This window comes from Gopherus flavomarginatus, chromosome 23 (assembly GCF_025201925.1).
Source record: "Gopherus flavomarginatus isolate rGopFla2 chromosome 23, rGopFla2.mat.asm, whole genome shotgun sequence".
NCBI classification, from domain to species: domain Eukaryota; kingdom Metazoa; phylum Chordata; order Testudines; family Testudinidae; genus Gopherus; species Gopherus flavomarginatus.
In genome coordinates, this window is record NC_066639.1 from 18648630 (window position 1) to 18669361 (window position 20732).

A 20732-nucleotide genomic window follows, 5' to 3' on the forward strand; every position below is an offset into this window, starting at 1 on the left:
TCTAACTTTAGGCATGCATGTATCCTAAAGGTGTCTAGTTTCTAGTGGTTAAAAGAAGGGGGTGGGTTGCTCCCCCTCCGCCACCTGCCAGCTGTCTGACCCCACTGACCGTGGGTGTAGGGCATTTACCAGCGCAGCTTCCCTGTGGTGTGAGGGGAACAGGTGGGAATGTGTGTAGGGGTGTGTGCAGAAGCTCCTAGTTGGTGCTGAGGGTGTGAGTGAGGATGTGGAGGGTGCAGTGGGTGTGGGAGGGGCGGGAGATGTGGGGGGTGCCAGAGTCAGGGCTGGGGTCATGGGTGGGGGTGAAAGTCAAGCAGAGGACTGTGTGTGTCTGAGGGGGGCTCAGGACAGAGCCTGGGGATGTATGCAGGGCACAGGACTCCGGGCACAGGCCTGGTGTGTGTGCAAGGCTCAGGGCAGAGGGTTGTATACGTGGGGGGCTGTCAGGGCTCTGGGCAGAGGGCTGGGTGGGCGTGCGGGGGGGGCATAGGGAAAGACTCCCCCACTCCTGTGGCTGCCAGCCAGCTCACCCAGTCGAGGTCGCATAGCACACTGCACAAGCACAACTAGTGCCTCTGGTGACAGAGTCCCTTCTCACTATGTCTGGAGGAGTTGCCCCTCGCAGTGCATGACCCCGCAGTATGCGAGCTCCTCACCCAGGGCTCTCTGGCCACCACCAATGCCCACTCGCCCACAGCTGCTACGTGTTCAGCGTCATCAGGCCACTGAGCTCTCTGCTCCTCCCAGCTCACAACACAAGGTGCCGAGCCATGGCTGCAGCTTGGCGCCTCCTCCCAGGGACCCTCAGCAGCTGGCACTGCTGCTGCTGCCAGCCTCTTCTGCCTCCACCATCCATGCTGCCGCTTCCTGCCACGGGGAGTCAGGTCCGGGTCCAGCAGCAAACCTGCTCTCCTGGAACGCTGCCAATCCTCCATGGCCAACTACACCAAGGTGGCCCAGGTGAGCAGGCCCCTCCACGCGCCCGGGGCAGGGCTCCTCGCGGGGTGAGGGGACACAGGAACCCACAGCAAGGCCGCTGAGGTGGCTCCTCTCTTGGAGGGCGCAGGCTCTGCCCCTTACTGGCTGCACGTCCTTGGGACTCCGGCAAGCAGCAGTGTGCCATTAAAAATCTGCTCACATGCCATAGGTTGCTGACCCTTGCACTATACCAATACTGAGCACATGGGTGGGGTGAGTCCCTTGGTTTGTCAAGGAAAGAAGGAAGTGGGTTATTTCCCTGACCGGTGTTCTCAATTACTTGACCTGGTACTGACAGTGTCGAATGGCACCGTGACCTCCCCCATGAGGATCTTCTTTTCCGTATCCGTCACAATGTTGGGTTGCACTTGGCTGTCCGTTCCGAGGATGGCAGGGTCGATGGTGAGCTTCCCCAAGGACAGCAGGATAGCTTTCACCACCCAGTTCTGGATGGTGCTGTGGCATTACCGGCAGGCTCTGGCGTGGTGCTGACATCAACACAGCATGTGGGACAGAATCTCATTGGAATAGCCCCACTTCCTGCAGCACTTGTCTCCGTTGCCACAGCAGATGGCTCCATTGAGCAATAAGTGTGTGACAAAGTGGGGGATTTTCTTGTTTGGTTCCTTGTTTTTTCCAATGGTTTGCATGCAGAGGGCATAGGACTCAGTTTCCCTGGGTGTTACTGGATTAACGAGGTGAGGTGAGAGGGAGTTTATTGTTACAGAGGACCAGTGAGGGAACTTGGGGCCCCAACTGATGACCTGAAGAATCGATACCCCAGTGACTGGCAACCCAGAGGCCCAGCTCAGGAGTCCCAACCAGTTGTAGCCAGTGGGAGGACAATGGGCTGTGGAGAGAGGACCCCGGTGACCTAACAGCCAGTTCCAGTTAGACCGGGCTGGAGGAGAGGAGAGAAGACAATGGATAGAGGCAGGGCTTGGGGCCCATGATATCAGATGCCCAGCTGGAAAGCAGGGGGGTTCAGGACTGGAGAGAGAGAGAGAGCAGACAGAGCCCACCTGGATGCAGGGGAGACTTGGATGTGCTGTGCTGAGGGAGGCCAGGCCTGAGACCAGAGAGTTTCCTATGCTGGGTTCAAAAGCTCAACAAACTCTCCTGTTTTATGCTGGCTGAGTGTCACTCCGGTCTACAGAACAGGGTTGCATTATTCCATTTGGGAGTAGAGGCCCCGGGGGTCCAGAGCAAGTGGACGCCCTGAGGGGGCCCATAGCAAGAGTAAGGTGTGCTAAGGCTAAGAGTGGTGCAGTTCCAGGAGATGGAGGGGCTGAACTCCCAAGAGAGAGTGGACCCATGAGAAAGGCTGTCTCACTGAAGGGGGTTCCCCCCAGGGACCGCACGGGGAAAAGAGTGGGCACAACAGCTAAGCATTTCCTTAATGGAGCAACAGTGATACTGGATGGGGGAATGCAGAAGGCATTTTCCTCATAGAGCAACAGTGACACTAGGTGGGCACTCCAAGTAATAAACAAGGCCTTTTCCCTTATGAAGGGACAGTAACACTGTGCACACACCATTTATCTTATGAAGGGACGGTGATAACAAAGCATTTTCCTCAGGGCAACTGTGGCATGCATGGTGACCTGTCAGAGTAATGCACAAAGCATCAGACACACCAAACCCATGGGAAAAACAGAGAAACTGGGCTTGGTGTTGGCTTAATTGGCTGAGAATTGCCTGTTGGCTAGTCTTTAGCTGCTGGCTTCTTGCTTGTTTACCTTGCAGTTTGCTGCTTCTTTTTAAAAATTACTTTCCCGCTGCACCCAACCCCTGCTCACCAGCAGCTAAAGGCACAAGGCAAGCAGGGGCAAAGACAGAAAGAGAGTCAGGGGTATACAGCAGGCCCACCACAGTCCCAGACTGCACACCAGGGAGGGATTAGTCATACAGAGTGCTGGGGTTCTTATGGATTAGTTTATTTTAGCCATGTTTTGAAATGGGATTAGCTTGGTTTTGGCTTATTGTGAAAGTCAGAGAGCTTATTTATCCAGTGAAAGATTGCAAATGTAACTCTGGTCCCTTCCCCAGCCTTAATCTCACAGACCCCCATACCCAACGAGGAAGCAAACAGCCTGTGACAAAAACTACAGCAAGTACAGATGAGCAGTTCCGAACACTGACTCTTTACACACACCCAGTTAAGCTGCTCAGGCCCACCTCTGCCAGCTTCTCCTCGGGCTGGGGCTCATGGCCAATTCCTCTGCAAGAGCAGCTTCAAAAGCCAAAAAATGACCCATCCTTACACAAAGCTCTATTGGTGCTTGAAGTCTTCTCCTCATCCTGCCTCCTTCTTCCATCCAATCTACATCGGTCCCACTCGATAAACAGAGACCGAGTTAACACTGACAGTCACTGCTCTACTCTCACACCCGGTGCCCATGTCAGTCAGAAACATCTCATAGGTCTCTCTCTTTGCTTCTTCCACACAGCGGTGCTCTGCCCTCAACCCTCTTCCCATGACACCTTTAGCCATATAACCAGAAAGCACCCCTTGTAACGGCACCCTACGTAGTCACTCTTCACCACAGAGTCTGGCTCCTTACTGTATCGCGTGAGGTGTCTATAGAAAGGTTGTGATTTGCTGGGTACGACTACAGCAGCTGTATGTGTGCATCATTTTTGTATTTAAACACTGAAATACTAACAGTATAGAGCCTCAGCTACACAACTGATCATTGAGAAGAGGCAGATACACCCCGTGACTCAGCAAGGCAGGGACCTGCCTATGGACAGAACTCTGAGGTGTTTTCATGTCATGTGCTGGAATGCTTGTCTTTGGAACAAAGAAAGAAAGGACACACGACAAGAGACTATAAAACATTTCTGCAGCCTCTCCATCTGGTCTTCAATCCTGCTTCTTACCTCTGGAATGACTTTGCTACTAACTGAAACTCTGAACAAATGACTGAACGACCCATCCCAGCTGTGGATGTACTCCAGAGACTTGATTTATTGCATCGGTGCTACAAGCCTGAACCAACAACTTTGTCATCAGTGTATGTAATTGATTCCATTTAACCAAATTTTAGCTCTCGTTCCTTTTATGAGTAAACCTTTAGATTCTGAAGGATTGGCAACTGTGTGATTTGTGGTTAAGATCTGATTTGTATATTGACCTGTGTCTAGGGCTTGGTCTTTTGGGATCGGGACAACCTTTTTTCTTTTACTGGGGTGTTGGTTTTCATAACCATTCGTCCCCAGAATGCGATGCACTCGTGGTGATACTGGGAAACTGGAGTGTCTAAGGGAATTGCTGGTGTGCCTTACGGTTAGCCAGCGGGGTAAAACCGAAGTCTTCTCTGGTTGAATGGTCTGGTTTGCCTTGGAGTACATAGGAACCCCAGCATTGGGCTGTAACTGGCCTGATTTAATCAATTTGTCCTGAATTGGCACACACAGAATTGTCCTGCCCAAAGCCAGCATCAACAAAGCCACAACGAGGAAACATACGGCCTGTGAAGAATACTACAGGGAATACAAGTGAGGAATTCAAAGAACTGACAGCTTAGTCAAAGCCAGTTATGTGGGAGGCGGAAAGCTGAGGACTATTCATGTCTGCTTAGAAGGATGTTCAGGCTGATCGGTCTACTTCTGAGAGTGTCTCATCCAGGGGGCCTCCTGGACAATTCCTCTGCCAGTGCAGCTGCAAAAGCCACGAATGAGCCTGCATTACAGGTAGCTCTGAAGGTGCATGAAATCTGGACCTAATCTCTGCCTCCCTTTCACATTGCATCTATATGAGCCTCACTCAAACAGAGACAGTCAACATCAATAGTATCCACTCCACTCTTGCACCCACTACCCTTCATGATTTTGGTCCCCTACTTGTGCCTAGTTCACAAGACCTAGCCTGTGGGGATGCACACCTACCACATCTGCCCATGTCCTACAATGGGAGACAGCACAAGGAGAGAGAGAGAGAGAGAGAGAGAGAGAGAGAGAGAGAGAGAGAGAGAGCGTGCGCGCGCGACACAAACAGAGTGTGTATTGGCCAACACATTAGAGGAGAGAGAGAGAAACATGAGATGAAGTCAAAAAACTTACCAGCTGGAGTCATCCCCCTGGATCCATCGTTCTGCTGCAAAGGACACACTGCTTGTGGACAGCGAAATGACCAGCCCCTGAAAATGGGGACCTTGTCTCCCTCACAACCACAGCTACTCAGGAATCTTTTCCTACAAACCGAGCCCCAGCTAATGACAAGTGCAGCCTGGAGGCAGGTGGGCCGTTACCAGAGTGCTCCCCAAACCAGACACTTATCTCACTGATGGTGACGTCGGCTCCACTCCTAGCTTGAAGGCATCTGCATAGCCTGGAATCAACAATGTTCGCTGTCTCACAGGTCTTGTGCACTTCCCATCTACAGCAGGGGTGGGCTCTTACCCATGACAGAACAAGTGTGACATTATCAATATAAGCTGGGACCATATAGAACACAGTTGCAACCAAAGTCCTGTAGTGGCACCAAATCTTATGTGAAAGGAGTCATATAAGGTGTCTAAGACCAGGTTATGGGTTGTTGGTTATGATTATGCTGTCCAGACGTATGCATTATTTGGTAGTTGAATTATGAGTATTGGCTCTATACTATCTGTATTTCAAATCTGTGCTGTGCTTCTGGGTAACATCCCAGACAAGTTGGAGTTACCTCTGCCTAGCCTACTTGATGGCCCATTAAGGACCATCAGCTACACAACTGACCCCTTGAGAGAAGGCAGATATGCCTTGTAACTCAGCAAAGTATGCAGAAACTTGCCCATGTGACTCCAGACTCCATTTTGCAATAATTTTCCACAGTAAGAACAAAGAAGCATTCTTACACCTGGAAAAGACTATAAAAGGCTGCTGCCTCATCTCCATTTTGTCTTCAATCCTGCTTCTTACCTTTGGAGGCACTTGGCTACAAACTGAAGCTCTGAACAATCCATCCCAGTGGGGGATGTACTCCAGAGACTGCTTTGAGCCTGCAGTTTACTCCATCACTGTTACAAGCCTGAACTAAGAACTTTTCCATTACTGTATGTATTTGATTCCATTTAAGCAATTCTAACTCTCATCTATATCCTTTTCCTTTTATGAATAAACTTTTAGATTCTAAAGGATTGGCAACAGCGTGATTTGTGGGTAAGATCTGATTTGCATATTGACCTGGGTCTGGGGCTGGATTCTTTGGGACTGAGAGAACCCTTTTTCTTTTATTAGGGTATCAGTTTTCATAACCATTCATCCCCAGGACAAGTGGCAGTGGTGGTGATACTGGGAAACCGGCGTGTCTAAAGGAACTGCTTGTGTGACTTGTTCTTAGCCAGTGGGGTGAGACCAAAGTCCTCTTTGTCTGGCTGGTTTGGTTTGCCGTAGAGATGGAAAAATCCCAGCCTTGGGCTGTAACAGCCTTGTTTTAAGCAATTTGTCCTGAATTGACATACTCACTTGGGTCCTGCCAGAAACGCATTGTCACAATGGGCTCCATGGTTGCCAAGCTATGGCATCTGCCCAGGCAATCCAAGGAAAAGGGCATGAAATGATTGTCTGCTGTTTTTTTCACAGAGGGAGGATTGACTGACAGCATTTACCCATAACCACCCACGACAAATTTGGGCTCCATCAGGCACTGAGATCTCAACCCAAAATTCCAATGGGTGGGGGAGACTGGGGGAACTATAGGATAGCTATGGGACAGCTACCCACAGTGCAACGCTCCTGAAGACGACGCTAGCCTCGGTACATGGACCGACACCGCCGAATTAATATTCCTAGTGAGGATGCGTGCACTCGGCTCTCTACAATCTGTTTCCAAAAACCGATTTCTGTAAAATCAGAATAATCCCCTAATGTAGACATACCCAACGCTCTGTTGCCACTGGCAGTAACCTCAGTGCAATCTCTTAAGAAACAGCAGCGAGACTTAGCAGCCAGTTGCTAAAATGCAGAAACCATTTCCCTAATGGAGCAACAGTGACACCGTGTGGCCACACAGGGTAATACACAGAGCATCTCAGGCCTGCTCCACACTACAGCATTAAATCGATTTAGACAGCGTTAAATCGATTTAACGCTGTACCCCTCCACATTACAAGGCACTTTAAATCGATTTTAAGGGCTCTTAAAATCGATTTCTGTACTCCTCCCCAACGAGAGGAGTAACCCTAAAATCGATATTACTATATCGATTTTAGGGTTAGTGTGGACGGAAATCGAAGTTATTGGTCTCATTCTTCTACTGAGCTACCCAGCGTGCACCGCTCCGGAAATCGATGGTAGCCTAGGACCATGGACGCACACCACCGAATTAATGTGCCCTAGTGTGGACGCGTAAAATCGATTTTATAAAAACAGTTTTATAAAACCGGTTTTAATAATTTCAAATTTTATGCTGTAGTGTAGACATGGCCTCACAGAGCAACAGTGACAATGTGTGGCCAGACAGCGTAATGCACAGAGCATTCCCTGCATTGAGCAACAGTGACACCGTGTGGCCACGTGGGGTAATCACAAAACATTTCACTCATGGAGCAAGAGTGACACTGGGTGCTGTGATACAGCACGGCCAGAGAGCAGAAGGAGGGTTGTAGATGGGAGATATGAAAGCCCTAGTATGATCGAGGCTTTATTCCCTGTGGACTAGGGAAAGGGTACTACAGGGTAATTGGAGAACCTAGACCCAATTAAGGCCCCAAAGACCAATAAAATTCCCTTTCTGACTGAAGCAGGGGTGAGGGAAGTAGAGCCAAGTAGAGTTTGGAGAAGTTTTACTGTTCTGTAAAGGACCAGAGGAAGGAAACCCTGCCCAACCAGAGCAGAGAGACTCCCCCTTGGGTACTGTTTCCCTCAGTCCTATGTGTCAGGGGAGAGGCTAAGTGTGATGCAGTAGGGACTGTGTGTGGGGAGTGGGAGAGCAGGGGAGGACGTTAGGGGATGGACGATGCCAGGGCCTGTAACCTGAGCTAGGTAAGGGAGAGGAAAGGTCAACACCTTTGCCCGGGAAGGGGACAAATGAAGGGAGTGGCAAGAGGGAAACAGTTTGAGTTTGGGCTTGGGGCTGGATGGGCGGAATTCAGGGTATCCTAGCTAGGATCCAAGCACCCTGAAAGCCCAGAAGGACTCGGTGGAGGAGTCCTGACTGTGCCTGCAAGCCCTGCTGTAACTTGTGTTCCTGTTGTCCAATAAACCTTCTGTTTTACTGGCTGGCCGAGAGTCACTGTGGGTCCCAGGAAGAGGGGTGCAGGGCTGGACTCCCCCACACTCCGTGACACTAAGCAGCCTGAAAAGCTGAAGGGGCTAGAGAGACTATCCCTGCTCGCCCAATTTTAGTCTTGGCCTTCGCAACATTCTCTGGTGAGGAGTTTCAGCCCTAATCTCACAGAGTCCCGTACCCAATGAGGAAGCACACAGCCTGTCAAGAGAACTACAGCAAGTACAGATGAGGAATTCCAAGCACTGACGGCTTACTCACAGCCAGTTAAGCAGGAGGCAGAAAGCTGAGGACAGTTCATGTCTGCTTAGAAGGATGTTCAGGCTGCTCATGTCCACATCTGCCAATTTCTCCCCCAGCTGCTGCTCCTGGACGATTCTGCTGCAAGAGCAGCAAATAAGCCAAACAAGAGCCATCACTACACAAAATTCAATTGGTGTGTGAAATCTTTCCCTCATCCTTGTGTTGTCCCACAAACTTACACAGGATCGTTTTAGGGGTTAAGACAAAGATGCCACATTTATTATTAATCCGTAACTATTAGCAAATACCCTAATGCTTATACACATACACTCACACACACACACACACCAAAATGTTCTGCAGCTGCTGGATAGTTACCAGTCCCGATTGCAGTTTGAGTTCGCAGCTTGAGATCGGAGCTCGTGGCAGCTAACTGGCCAGGAAAGCTGAGCACGAGGAGGAGCCAGGTCTCTGTCGGGCACGCACCGATGCTCCTTGACGTTGGTAGCAGAACGTTACCCAAAGTCTCTCATCTCACCCTTCCCTTTTTATAGGAGTTTAGTTTGGATTCAAAATTCCTAGGTCTCGCTGTGTCACGCCACCTCTGGGTTTGCTTGATCACCCGTCAATTGCAGGTGTGACTGTCAGCCTAGGACCTGGCTTTGATCTTCCTTCTGTTGTTTCTTTTTAGGGTGGATGCTTCTTGCTTGAGTTAGGGCTGTTGTCTAGTTCTTCAGTCGTTGGTATTTGAACTTTATCTCATCAGGACGGGCTGGTGCTGGAGGTTGATTCTATCACCCATGCATACCTCATTCACACTTCTCAACTAGACTAATAAAATTACAGTATGGCTTGCAAAAATGGAGGCTGCAGCACAAGCCTTCTACAAAATGGAGTCAGCATTTTAAAATGGGTTTTGAGTTACAATATTGCACAGAAGTTACAATGTTGACAAAATGGCAAGTGTAATGAAATGGTGAACAGAAGTTACAATGGTACAGTGACTAACTAAAAACAATTTCATTCACATTGGTTCTACACTTGCCTCCCTCTCCCATCTCATCCACATCAGCCCCATTAGAGCAGAGACTCAGTCAACACCCACAGCCACCACTGCACTCTAGCACCCACTGCCCTGCGTCATTTCGGTCCCTTACTTGTTCATAGCTCCCAAGACCTAGCCTGTGGGGATGCATACCTACCACACCTGCCTGTGTGCTACGAAGGGAGACCGCACCAGGTGAGGCAAGGAGAGAGAGAGAGACACAGAGTTTGTGTTGGCCAACACATTAGAGCAGAGAGACAGAAAAACGTGGGAGGAAGCAAGCAACTTGGAGTCATCCTCCTGGATCCAAACTTCTCCTGCAGAGGACACGCCGCCCCTGGCTAGAGAACTGAGCAGCTTCTGAAAATGGGGACCTTGTCTCCCTCATAACCACTAGTCAGGAACCTTTTCTTACAAACTCAGCCCTAGCTAACAGGGCACCTCTACCAGGAGCGAGGTGGGCAGTGAGCAGAGGAACCACCAAACCAGACACTTATCTCACTGACAGTGACGGCTGTTCCACTCCCAGATGGACTGTTTTTGCGCGGCATCAACAATCCTCGCGGTCTCAGCGCTCTTGCTCCCCTTCCATCACATGAGGACGGTGGACTGACGCGTGACTTTTTCCTTTGCAACTAAACCCACCACAAGGGGAAAAAAATACCCTACCCTCTCAGGAGGCAATGTCTTGTATGCTCTTCTTTTCACCTCCCCGACACGGTAGGCCTCCGCCCTCAACCATATTTCCATTACATCTTTAGGACTAAAAGTAGAAAATGACCCTGGCAATGACACCTGAAATACTCACTCTGCATAGCAGGCTCTGGTCAGAAATGCCAAACCTGCAGAAAAATATGCAGAAATTGGTCATGTTTTTGGCCTAATTGGCTTGCAAGTTGCTTGTTGGCTAGTTTTTGGCTTGTAGGTTGTTCGCTCTAGTTTCTGACTGCTTTTTTTTTTTGGTCGGCTCCCAGCAATTGGGGGCACGCAGGGGAAAGAGGGGAGAGAGTGAGGGGTGTACAGGGGGCCCACCACAGTCTCTGATGACTTGCAATGGGAGATTTAGTCGCACAGAGTGTTGGGGTTCCAAGGGATTGGCTTGCTTTGGAATTGTTTTGAAATGGGATTAGCTTGATTTTTGGCTTATTATGAAAGTCGGGATGCTTATTTACCTAGTGAAAGTTGGCAACTGAGACTCTGATCCATTCCCCAGCTTTAATCCCACAAAGCACCAATTTCAACGAGGATGTTCAGAGCCTCTGCACAAAACTGGAGCGAGAACAGATGAGGAATTCCAAGCACTGACCACTTACTCACAGCCAGTTATGTGGAAGGCAGAAAGCTGAGGACTGTTCATCTCTGCTTACAAGGATGTCCAGGCAGCTCAGGTTCATTTCTTCCAGTTTCTCCTCTAGCTGCGGCTCCTGGACGATCCCGCTGCCAAGACGATCCCTCTGCCAAGACAACAACATGTAACCCAAGCAGGAGCCATCACTGCCCCAAGTTCTATTGGTGTCTGAGATGCCACCCTCCCTCTCCCATCCACTGTATGCCCCACTTGATGAACAGAGTCAGAGTCAACTCCCACAGTCACCCCACACCACTACCAATGGAGGATCTAAAACACATCATGTTTCTCTTCCTCCTCCCAATGCGCCAGTGGGATACAGACTCTCCAGACCAAGCCAGCGAGCATGAACCATTGCCCATGTTCTATGCAAGGAGACAGCACAAGGAGAGGCAGACACACACAGAGCATGTTGGCCAACATATGAGAGCAAAGATACACACACAGGAAGGAGGCAAACTCAGCACCTGTAGTCACCTTCCTGGCTCTCCACAAAGGGTTACTGCATTTCAGGAAGACTCCATAGCACCTGACAACCCCTTGACAGGGCACAAAGGATTCCCCTGAGCTTATTGTGTCCCCGTGAGAGGCAGAGGCCTTTCCTCAGGGGCCTTCCCCATACTCACAAATTCTCTCTACTGAGAAGAGTGTTTGCAGCCCTCCCTCAGTACTGAACTTCAGAAAATTTCCATTTGCTCTTACTCTGCAGTTTACTGTCCGGCTTCCATCCCTAGCGATGGGCTCTGGGTGGCCACTACTTCTTTGGTCTAATGAGAGACTGGCCAACCTGTGGCAGAGACCAATCTCAGTAGGAACTGAAAAGATAAAGAGAGAACACTTGTAAGCTAGCCCAGCACTGGGGCATGGAAGAAAAATGGACACACACACATCACTGGCTGCCGCTCATTGGGGCCCCCTTCTCTATTCCTCTCCAGCCCAACCAGGGCCTAAAATGCTCATCACTCCTAAGAAGCTACAGCCCTCCAGGAAAGGGACAATCCCAGACCACTACCAGCCACAGGCAGAGCTGGACCTTCCCCAGGACCCATCCCAGGGATAGGAGAAGCATCTCTCTGCCCTCCACGAGGCACCTCTCTCTGCAGATACTGGATAGAGAAATATCATTTCACAAAAACACACACCTGCTCCTCCAACATTACAAGATGACTCCTTGGCTCCACTGCAAAGCAAAACAACTAGATTGGGTATGTCTGCTTCCTCCAGATGCTCCTACTCTGTCTGGGGCTGCTCCACTGGCCTGTGGAGCAGCCACCCGCAAGAACAGCTAACCACCTATGGAAGAGCCATCACTGCCAAAAACAGTCTAGGTACACGACATCATCCAGTACCTGCCTCCACTCTCGCACCTACTATCCTGCATGATTTTCGTCCCCTCCTACTTGTTCATAGCTCTCGAGACCTAGCCTGTGGGGATGCACACCTAGCACAGCTGCCCGTGTCCTATGAAGGGAGAAGGCACAAGGAGAGGCAAGAACAGAGAGAGAGAGAGAGAGAGAGAGAGAGAGAGAGAGAGAGAGAGAGAGAAAGAGTGTTGGCCAACACACTAGAGAAGAGACAGACAGCAAGAGAAACATGGGAGCAAGGCAAGAAACTCACCAGCTGGAGCCATCTCCCTGGATCCAACCTTCTGCTGCAGAGGACACGCTGCTTTTGAACAGAGAAATGACCAGCCCCGAAAAGGGGGACCTTGTCTCCCTTGTAACCACAGCTGTTCAGGAATTTTTTTTTTTTTTAATACAAACCCAGGCCCAGCTAACAGGGCGTCTCTATCTGGAGCCAGGTGCGCCTTGAGAAGAACCCTCAGCAAAACGAACACTTATCTCAGAGACAGTGGTGTCTGTTCCACTCCCAGATGGACGGCTTTTTTGTGCCATCGAATAATTCTCAAGGTCCCATCCCTCTTCATCACTGTCCATCACATGAGGGCACTAGACTGACATGTGTCTTCTTTTTTCTTGGTACTAAACCCAGCAGAAGGGGGGAAAAAACAAGTTACCATCTCCTTCTGCAAGGTCACATAGTCTTTTCATTTCACAGCTCCCATATCCCACAGTTCTGCCCTCAACCCATCTCCCATTGGCACTTTACACCTGCAACTAGAAGGGACCCATTGTAACTGCACCCAAAATAGTCAATTTGCTCAGGAGACTCTTGCCGCTTCCCCAGCCTTAATATCACATTGCCCAGTACCCAGCGAGGAAGCACAGGGCCTGTAAAGAGAACTACAGCGAGAATAGATAAAGAATTGAAAGCACTGACCTCTGACTCTCAGCCAGTTATTCAGAATTCAGAAAGCTGAGGACTGTTCATGTATACTTAGAAGGAAGTCCAGGCTGCTCAGATCCATTTCTGGCAGTCTCTCCTCCGGCTGGGGATCCTGGACAATTCCTCTGCAGGAACACCTGCAAAAGCCAAGCATGAGCCATCATGACACAAAGCCCTATTGGTGTGTGCAATCTTGCCCTCAATCCTGCCTCCCTCTTCCATCCCATCTACATTGGCGCCACTCGAACAGAGAACGAGTTAACACCAACAGTCACTGCTCCACTTCAGCACCCACTGCCCCTTCCCCTCCTACTCCTCCAGGGCTCCCAAGACCTAACCTGTGGGGATGCACACCTAGCACCCCTGCCTGTGTCCTAAGAAGGGAGATGGCAGAAGGAAAGGTAAGGATAGAGAGAGGATGTGTGTTGGCCAACTTACTAGAGAACAGAGAGAGACAGAGTGAAAAACACAGGTGGAAGGCAAGCAACTCACCACCTGCAGTCATCCTCCTGGATCCAACCATCTGCTGCAGAGGACACACTGCTACTGGCCAGAGAACTGAGCAGTCCCTGAAAATGGGGACCTTGTCTCCCTCATAACTACAGCTACTCAAAAACAGAGCAATCACCAAAGCAGACACTTATCTCATTGAGAGTGGCGGTTGTTTCACTCCCAGTTGAATGGCTTTTTCATGGTAGCAATAATTTCCTGCGGTCCCATCACTCTCGCTCAATTTCCATTGCATGACGGCAGTGGACTCTCGTTCAGGATTTCTTTTCCTCTGGTACTAAATCCAGCCGAAGGGGAAAAAACAAACAAGTTACCATCTCAGTGGGCAATGCTGGGGAGGCTCTTCTTTCTGCCTCTCCCACACAGTGGTGCTCTGCCCTGAAACACCCTCCCATCACACCTTTAGGACTACAAGTAGAAAGCACCTCTTGCAACAACACCTGAAATAGTCACTCTGCACAGCAGACTTTGGTCAGACATGACAAACCTGCAAAGAAACTGCAGAAATTGGGCTTGTTTTTGGCTTAATTGCTTTCTGAGTTTCCTGTTGGACAGTTTTTGGCTTGCAGATTGTTGGGCTTCTAGCCTGTGAAGAAAACCACAGCAAGCACAGATGTGGAATTCAAAGCATTGATCGCTTACCCACAGCAAGTTAAGCAGGATTCAAAAAGGAGAGGACTGTTCATGTCTGCTTAGAAGGATGCTCAGGCTGATCAAGTCCACTTCTGCCAGCTTCTTCCTGGCCTGGGGCTCCTGGACACTTCCTCTGCAAGTGCACCTGCAAAACCCATGCATAAGCCATCAGTACAAGTTCTATTCGTGCATGAAATCTTGCCCTCATCCCTTCCTTCCTGTCCCTTGTCATCTACCTGAGGCTAACTCAATGAACAGAGATGAGTAAACAGTCACTGCTCCACTTCAGCACCCACTGCCCCTCATGAGTTTTCTCTGCTCTTCCTTCTCCATGGCTCCCAAGACCTAGCCTGTGGGGATGCACACTGAGCACCCCACCCATGTCCTCAGAAGGCTGATGGCACAAGGAAAGGTGAGAGAGACAGACAGACAGAGGGTCTATGTTGGCCAACACACTAGAGAACAGAGAGAGAGAGAGAGAGAGTGTGAAAAACACGGGTGGAAGGCAAGCAACTCCCCACCTGCAGTCATCCTCCTGGATCCCACCTTCTGCTGCAGAGAACTCGCCACTCGTGGCCAGAGAACTGAGCAGCCCCTGAAAATGGGGACTTTGACTAGTTGTAGTTATGAAGGACACAAAAACATTTTCTTACAAACCCAGCCCCAGCTAATGTGGCGTCCCTACCAGGAGCAGGGAGGGCTGGGAGCAGAGCAATCACCAAAACAGACACTTATCTCATTGAGAGTGGCAGCTGTTCCGCTCCCAGTTGGACGGCTTTTGCGTGGCATTGATAATACTCACGGTCTCATTGTTTTCCATCGCATGAGGGCAGCAGATTCTGGCGCGTGACTTATTTTCCCTTGGTACTAAACCCAGCACAAGGGAGGAAAACACATCAGTTACCACCTTACTCAATGATGTCTTCTAGGCTCTTCCCTTCACCTCTCGCGCATGGCAGGGCTCGGCCCTCAACCCTCTTCTCGTTACACCTTTGGTATTACAACCAAAATCACCCCTTGCAACGGCACCCAACATAGTCACTCTGCACAGCAGACACTGACCCCTCCTCAGCCTTAATACCAGAGTCCCGTACCCGAAGACAAAGCACATGGCCTGTGAACAATACTACAGCAAGTACAGATGAGGATTTCAAAGCACTGACCTCTTACTCACAGCCAGTTAAGTGGGGGCAGGAAGCTGAGGACAGTTTATGTCTCCTTAGAAGGATGTCCAAGTTGCTCAGGTCCACATCAGCCTCTTCCTCCTCCAGCGAGGGCTCCTGGACAATTCCTCTGCACGAGCAGCTGCAAAAGCCAAGCATGAGCTGTGACTACACACAGCCCTATTGGTGCTTGGAATCTTGGCCTCATCCTTGTCTCTCTCTCCCATCCCATCTACATCCGCCCCACTTGATGAACAGTGACTGAATAAACATTGACCGTCTCCACTCTACGCTAGCTCCCACTGCCCGGAACGATTTTCGTCCCCTCCTACTTGCACATATCTGCCAAGACCTAGTCTGTGGGACCTAGCACTCCTGCCCGTGCACCATGAAGGGAGACAGCACAAAGAGAGGCAAGGACAGAGACAGGGAGAGAAAGAGTGTTGGCCAAACACACTAAAGAAGCGAGGGAGAGGGAGAGAAAGAGAAAGAGAGACAAGAAATTCACCAGCTGGAGTAATCCCCTGGATCCAACTATCTGCTGCAGAAGACATACTGCTTGTGGACAGAGAAATGACCAGCCCCTGAAAATGGGGACCTTGTCTACCTCATAACCACATCTAGTCAGGAATCTTTTCCTACAAAGCAAGCCTCACCTAACCAGTAGTCCCAGCCTGTAGGCAGGTGGGCTGTTACCAGAGTCCTCACCAAACCAGACACTTATCTGACTGATGGTGATGGCTGCTCCATTCCCAGCTCGACAGGATCTGCATAGCCTGGCATCAATAATGCTCATTTTCTCATGGCTTTTGGACGCTTTCCATCTCACAACAGGGGTGGGCTCTTACCCTTGACTTCTTTCCCCTTTCCCAAAGCACAACACAAGAGGGAAAACCAAAGTCATCATCGGATTCTCAATGTTTTCTTTCATCTTCGTCTCTCATCTCCCATTACACCATTTTAGATACAATTAAAAAGCACACAATGCACACTCAACCTGTGGAATTCCTGCCCAGAGAATGCTGTGAAAGCCAAGACTATAACAGGATTAAAAAAAGAACGAGGTAAATTCATGGAGGACAGGCCCATAAATGGCTATTGCTCAGCATGGGCAGTGAGCAGAGCCCTCACCTAACGTGACACTTACCTCACTGATGGTGACAGTTGCTCTGCTCCCAGCTGGATGGCTCTTGCCTAGCATGCTCGGAATATCCCTGCTCTCCCTCCCTTTCCATCGCTTGAGGGAGGGGACTCTGACCTTCCACTTCTTTTCCTTTGGTAATGAACCCAGCACAAAAGGGGAAAACAAACAAGTTAGCATCTCAGTCAGCAATGTCGCATAGGTTGTTCTCCCATCTACTGCACCCCAGACCTCTGCCCTTCATGCTTCTTCTGTTACACCTTCAGGAGCACAACTACAAAGAAGCCTCTTGCACCTACTGCCAAAATAATCACTCTGTACAGAAGACTTGTGCCTTTCCCTCATATGAATCCCACAGAGCCACATACCCAATGAAGTTCACAGCCTCTGACCAAAACTGAAGTGAGAACAGATGAGGAATTCCAAGCACTGATCGCTTACTCACACCCAGTTATGCGGAAGGCAGAAAGCTGGGGACTGTTAATCTCTGCTTAGGAGGATGTCCAGGTGGCTCAGGCCCACTTCTGCCAATTTCTCCTCCAGATGCTGCTCCTGAATGATTCCTCTGCAAATGCAACAAGTAACCGGAGCAAAAGCCATCACTACACAAAATTCAATTGGTGCGTGAAATCTTGCCCTCATTCCTACCTCCCTCTCTCATCCCATCCACATCAGCCCGAGTCAACACCCACAGTCACTGCTGCACTCTAGTGCTCACTACCCTGCACGATTTCAGTCCCCTCCTACTTGTTCCTAGCTCCCGAGACCTAGCCTGTGGGGATGCACACCTAGCACAGCTGCCTGTGTCCTATGAAGGGAAACAGCACAAGGAGAGAAAGACAGAGACACAGACAGAGTTTGTGTTGGCCAACGCATTAGAGGAGAGAGAGAAAAACGTGGAAGGGAGTCAAGAAACTTACCAGCTGCAGTCATCACCCTGGATCCAACCTTCTGCTGCAGAGGACACATCATGTGGACGGAGATATGATCAGCCCCTGAAAGTGGGGACCGTGTCTCCCACATAACCATAGCTAATCAGGAATCTTTTCCTACAAACTGAGCCACAGCTAACGACCAGTCCCGGCCTGGAGGCAGCTGGGCCGCTACCAGAGTCCTCACCAAACCAGACACTTATCTCACTGATGGTGATGGCTGCTCCACTCCCAGCTCAATGGCATCTGCATAGCCTGGCATCAACACCACTCACTGTTTGTTTCACAGCTTGAGTCCTTTCCATCTCACAATGGGGGTGGGCTCTTACCCTTGACTTCTTTCCCCTTGGTACTAAGCACAACACAAGAGGGAAACACAAAAGTTATCATCACAACCTGCAATGTTGTGTAGGTTATTCTTCTCATCTCCCATTACACCTTTATAGCTACAATTAAAAAGCACACAACACACACTCAACCTGTGGAACTCCTTCCGAAAAGAACGTTGTGAAGGCCAAGACTACAATGGGGTTCAAAAAGGAAGTATGTAAATTCACTGAGGAGAGGTCCATCAATGGCTATTAGTCAAAGTGGGCAGGGATGGGGTCATTATCCTCTGTTTGTCAGAAGCTGGGAATGGGAGACAGGGAATTGATCACTTGGTTATTCCCTGTTCTGTTCATTCCCTCTGGGGCACCTGGCATTAGCCACTGTCTAAAGAAAGTAGCCCGTTGCACCTGCATCCAAGGGAGTCCACTACCAATCGAGCATCTAGTACCCATCATGCTTCTCTTCCTCCTCCCAATTCCCCAGTGGGATGCAGACTCTCCATATCAAGCCTTTGAGCATGCACCATTGCTCATGTTCTATGCCAGGAGACAGTACAAGGAGAGAGAGGGGATGCATGTTGGCCTACATATGAGATTAGAGAGAGAGAAACTACAGAAAGACATGTCATCACCTTCCTGGCTCTCCACAAAGAGTTACCATACTTCAGGAAAACTCCATAGCACCTGACAACTCCTTGAGACGGTACAAAGGATTCCCCCAAGTTTTTTGTCCCCAGTTAGCTGTAAAGGCCTTTCCTCAGAGGCCCTCCCCATACTAAGGAATTCTCTCCATCAACAAGAGAGTCTTTGCAGCCCTCCCTAAGTGCTTGTAGGCTAGGCCAGCACTGGGGCATGGAAGAAAAATGGACACACACACAGATCATTGGCTGCTGCTCACTGGAGCCTCCTTTTTTATTCCTCTCCAGCCTATCCAGGGCCTAAAATGCTCATCACTCCTAAGGAACTACAGCCCACCAGGAAAGGGACAATCCCAGGCAATTACCAGCCACAGCCAGAGCTGGACCTTCCCCAAGTCCCTGCCCATGGAAATAAGAAGCATCTCTCTGCTCTCAAGGAGGCAACTCACTACACAGTGTGGCAAAGTTCCTCCTCTACCTTGGTGGGTCCTGTGCTTATTGGTGGATTTGCTCACCTCACAGATTCACCCTGTGGGTCGGGAAACAGCCCAGAGACCTTCCCCGCCGGCAGAAGATACAGCCCAGGTCAATTCCTCCTGTGTTTAATCAGGAGTTGGGAGGTTTGCGGGGAACCCGGGCCCGCCCCCTATTCCGAGTTCCAGCCCAGGGCCCTGTGGACTGCAGCTGTCTAGAGTGCCTCCTAGCATGGATGCACGACAGCTACAACTCCCTGGGCTACTTCCCCATGGCCTCCTCCCATCACCTTCTTTGTCCTCACCACCGGCCCTTTCTCCCGATGTCTGATAACGCTTGTACTTCTCAGTCCTCCAGCCGTACATGTACTCACTCTCAGCTCCTTGCACACCTCTTGCTCCCAGTTACTTGCATACACTCCCTCTCCTCTGGCCTGACTGGAGTGAGACCTTCTATAGCATCAGAGGGGCCTTAATTAGAGTCAGGTGTTTAAGAGCCTCACCTGATTCTTAGCAGCTTAATTAGAGTCAGGTGTTCTCATTAGCCTGGAGCAGCCCCTGCTCTGCTCACTCAGGGAACAGAAAACTGCTTATCCAGTGGCCAGTATATCTCCCTTATACTATTCTGCTGTTCCCAGCTGGTCTGGGTCTATCACAGCAGATACTGGATAGAGAGGGATTTCACAAACACACACATCTGCTCCTCAAATATCACGAGAGCACTCCTCAGCTCAACTGCCAAGTGAAATGTGCAGATTGTGCAGGTCCGGTTCCTCCAAATGGTCGTCCTCTGTCTGGGGCTGCTCCACTCGCCTGGAGTGGGTCTCCGCAAAAACAGCAAACAATCTATGGAAGAGCCATCACTGTCAAAACCACTATACGTTCTCAATATTTTCCAATACCTGGCTCCACTCTCACACCCACTACCCCACATGATTTTCATCCCCTCCGACTTCTTCCTGGCTCCTGAGACCTAGCCTGCGGGGATCCACACAGAGCACACTGGCCTGTGTCCTATAAAGGGAGAAAGTACAAGGAGAGACAAGGATAGAGACAAAGAAAGACAGTGTGTGTTGGCCAACACAGTACAGAAAAAGGGGGGGAGAGAGAAATGCAGGAGGAGGGCAAGGAACTTGCCAGCTCAAGGCATCCCCCTGGATCCAACCTTCTCTTGTGGAGGACACACTGCTTGTGGATGGAAAAGTGACCAGACCCTGAAAATGGAGACCTTGTCTCCCTCGTATCCACAGCTAGTCACGAACCTTTTCTTACCAACCCAGCCCCCGCTGATGAGGTGTCTCCACCTGGAGTCAGATGGGCCGTGAACAGAACCCTCAGCAAAACAGACACTTCTCAGTGACAGTGGTGTCTGCTCAGCTCCCAGATGGAGGGCTCTTGCCTGGCATGAACAATGCTCAAAGACTTGCTCTTCTCACTCACTGTTCACCACGTGACGGCAATAGACTCTGATGCGTGACTTCTTTTTCCTTGGTACTAAACCCAGCAGAAGGAAGAAAAACAAATAAAATTAGCATCTCCATCTGCTCTGTCGTGAAGTCTCCATTTCACAGCTCCCGTATCCCACAGCTCCGCCCTCAACCCATCTCCCATTACTACTTTACACCTGCAATTAGAAAGGACCCATTGTAATGGCACCCAAAATAGTTACTTTGCTCAGGAGACACCTGTCCCTTCCCCAGCCTTAATACCACTGTGCCCCATACCCAACGAGGAAGCACATGGCCTGGGAAGAAAACTACAGTGAGAACAGATGAGGAACTCCAAGCACTGACTTCTTAC

At 50.0% G+C, this 20732-nt stretch overlaps 1 long non-coding RNA gene across 1 annotated transcript; it reads right to left on the reverse strand.

Moving 5' to 3' along the window:
- Positions 1 to 12365: 12365 nt before the first annotated feature.
- Positions 12366 to 14684, reverse strand: LOC127039624 (uncharacterized). Its single transcript, XR_007771225.1, has 3 exons — positions 14266 to 14684; positions 13108 to 13900; positions 12366 to 12809 (listed from the first exon to the last, which is right to left on the reverse strand). It is a non-coding gene; the product is annotated as an uncharacterized LOC127039624 (long non-coding RNA).
- Positions 14685 to 20732: the final 6048 nt, after the last annotated feature.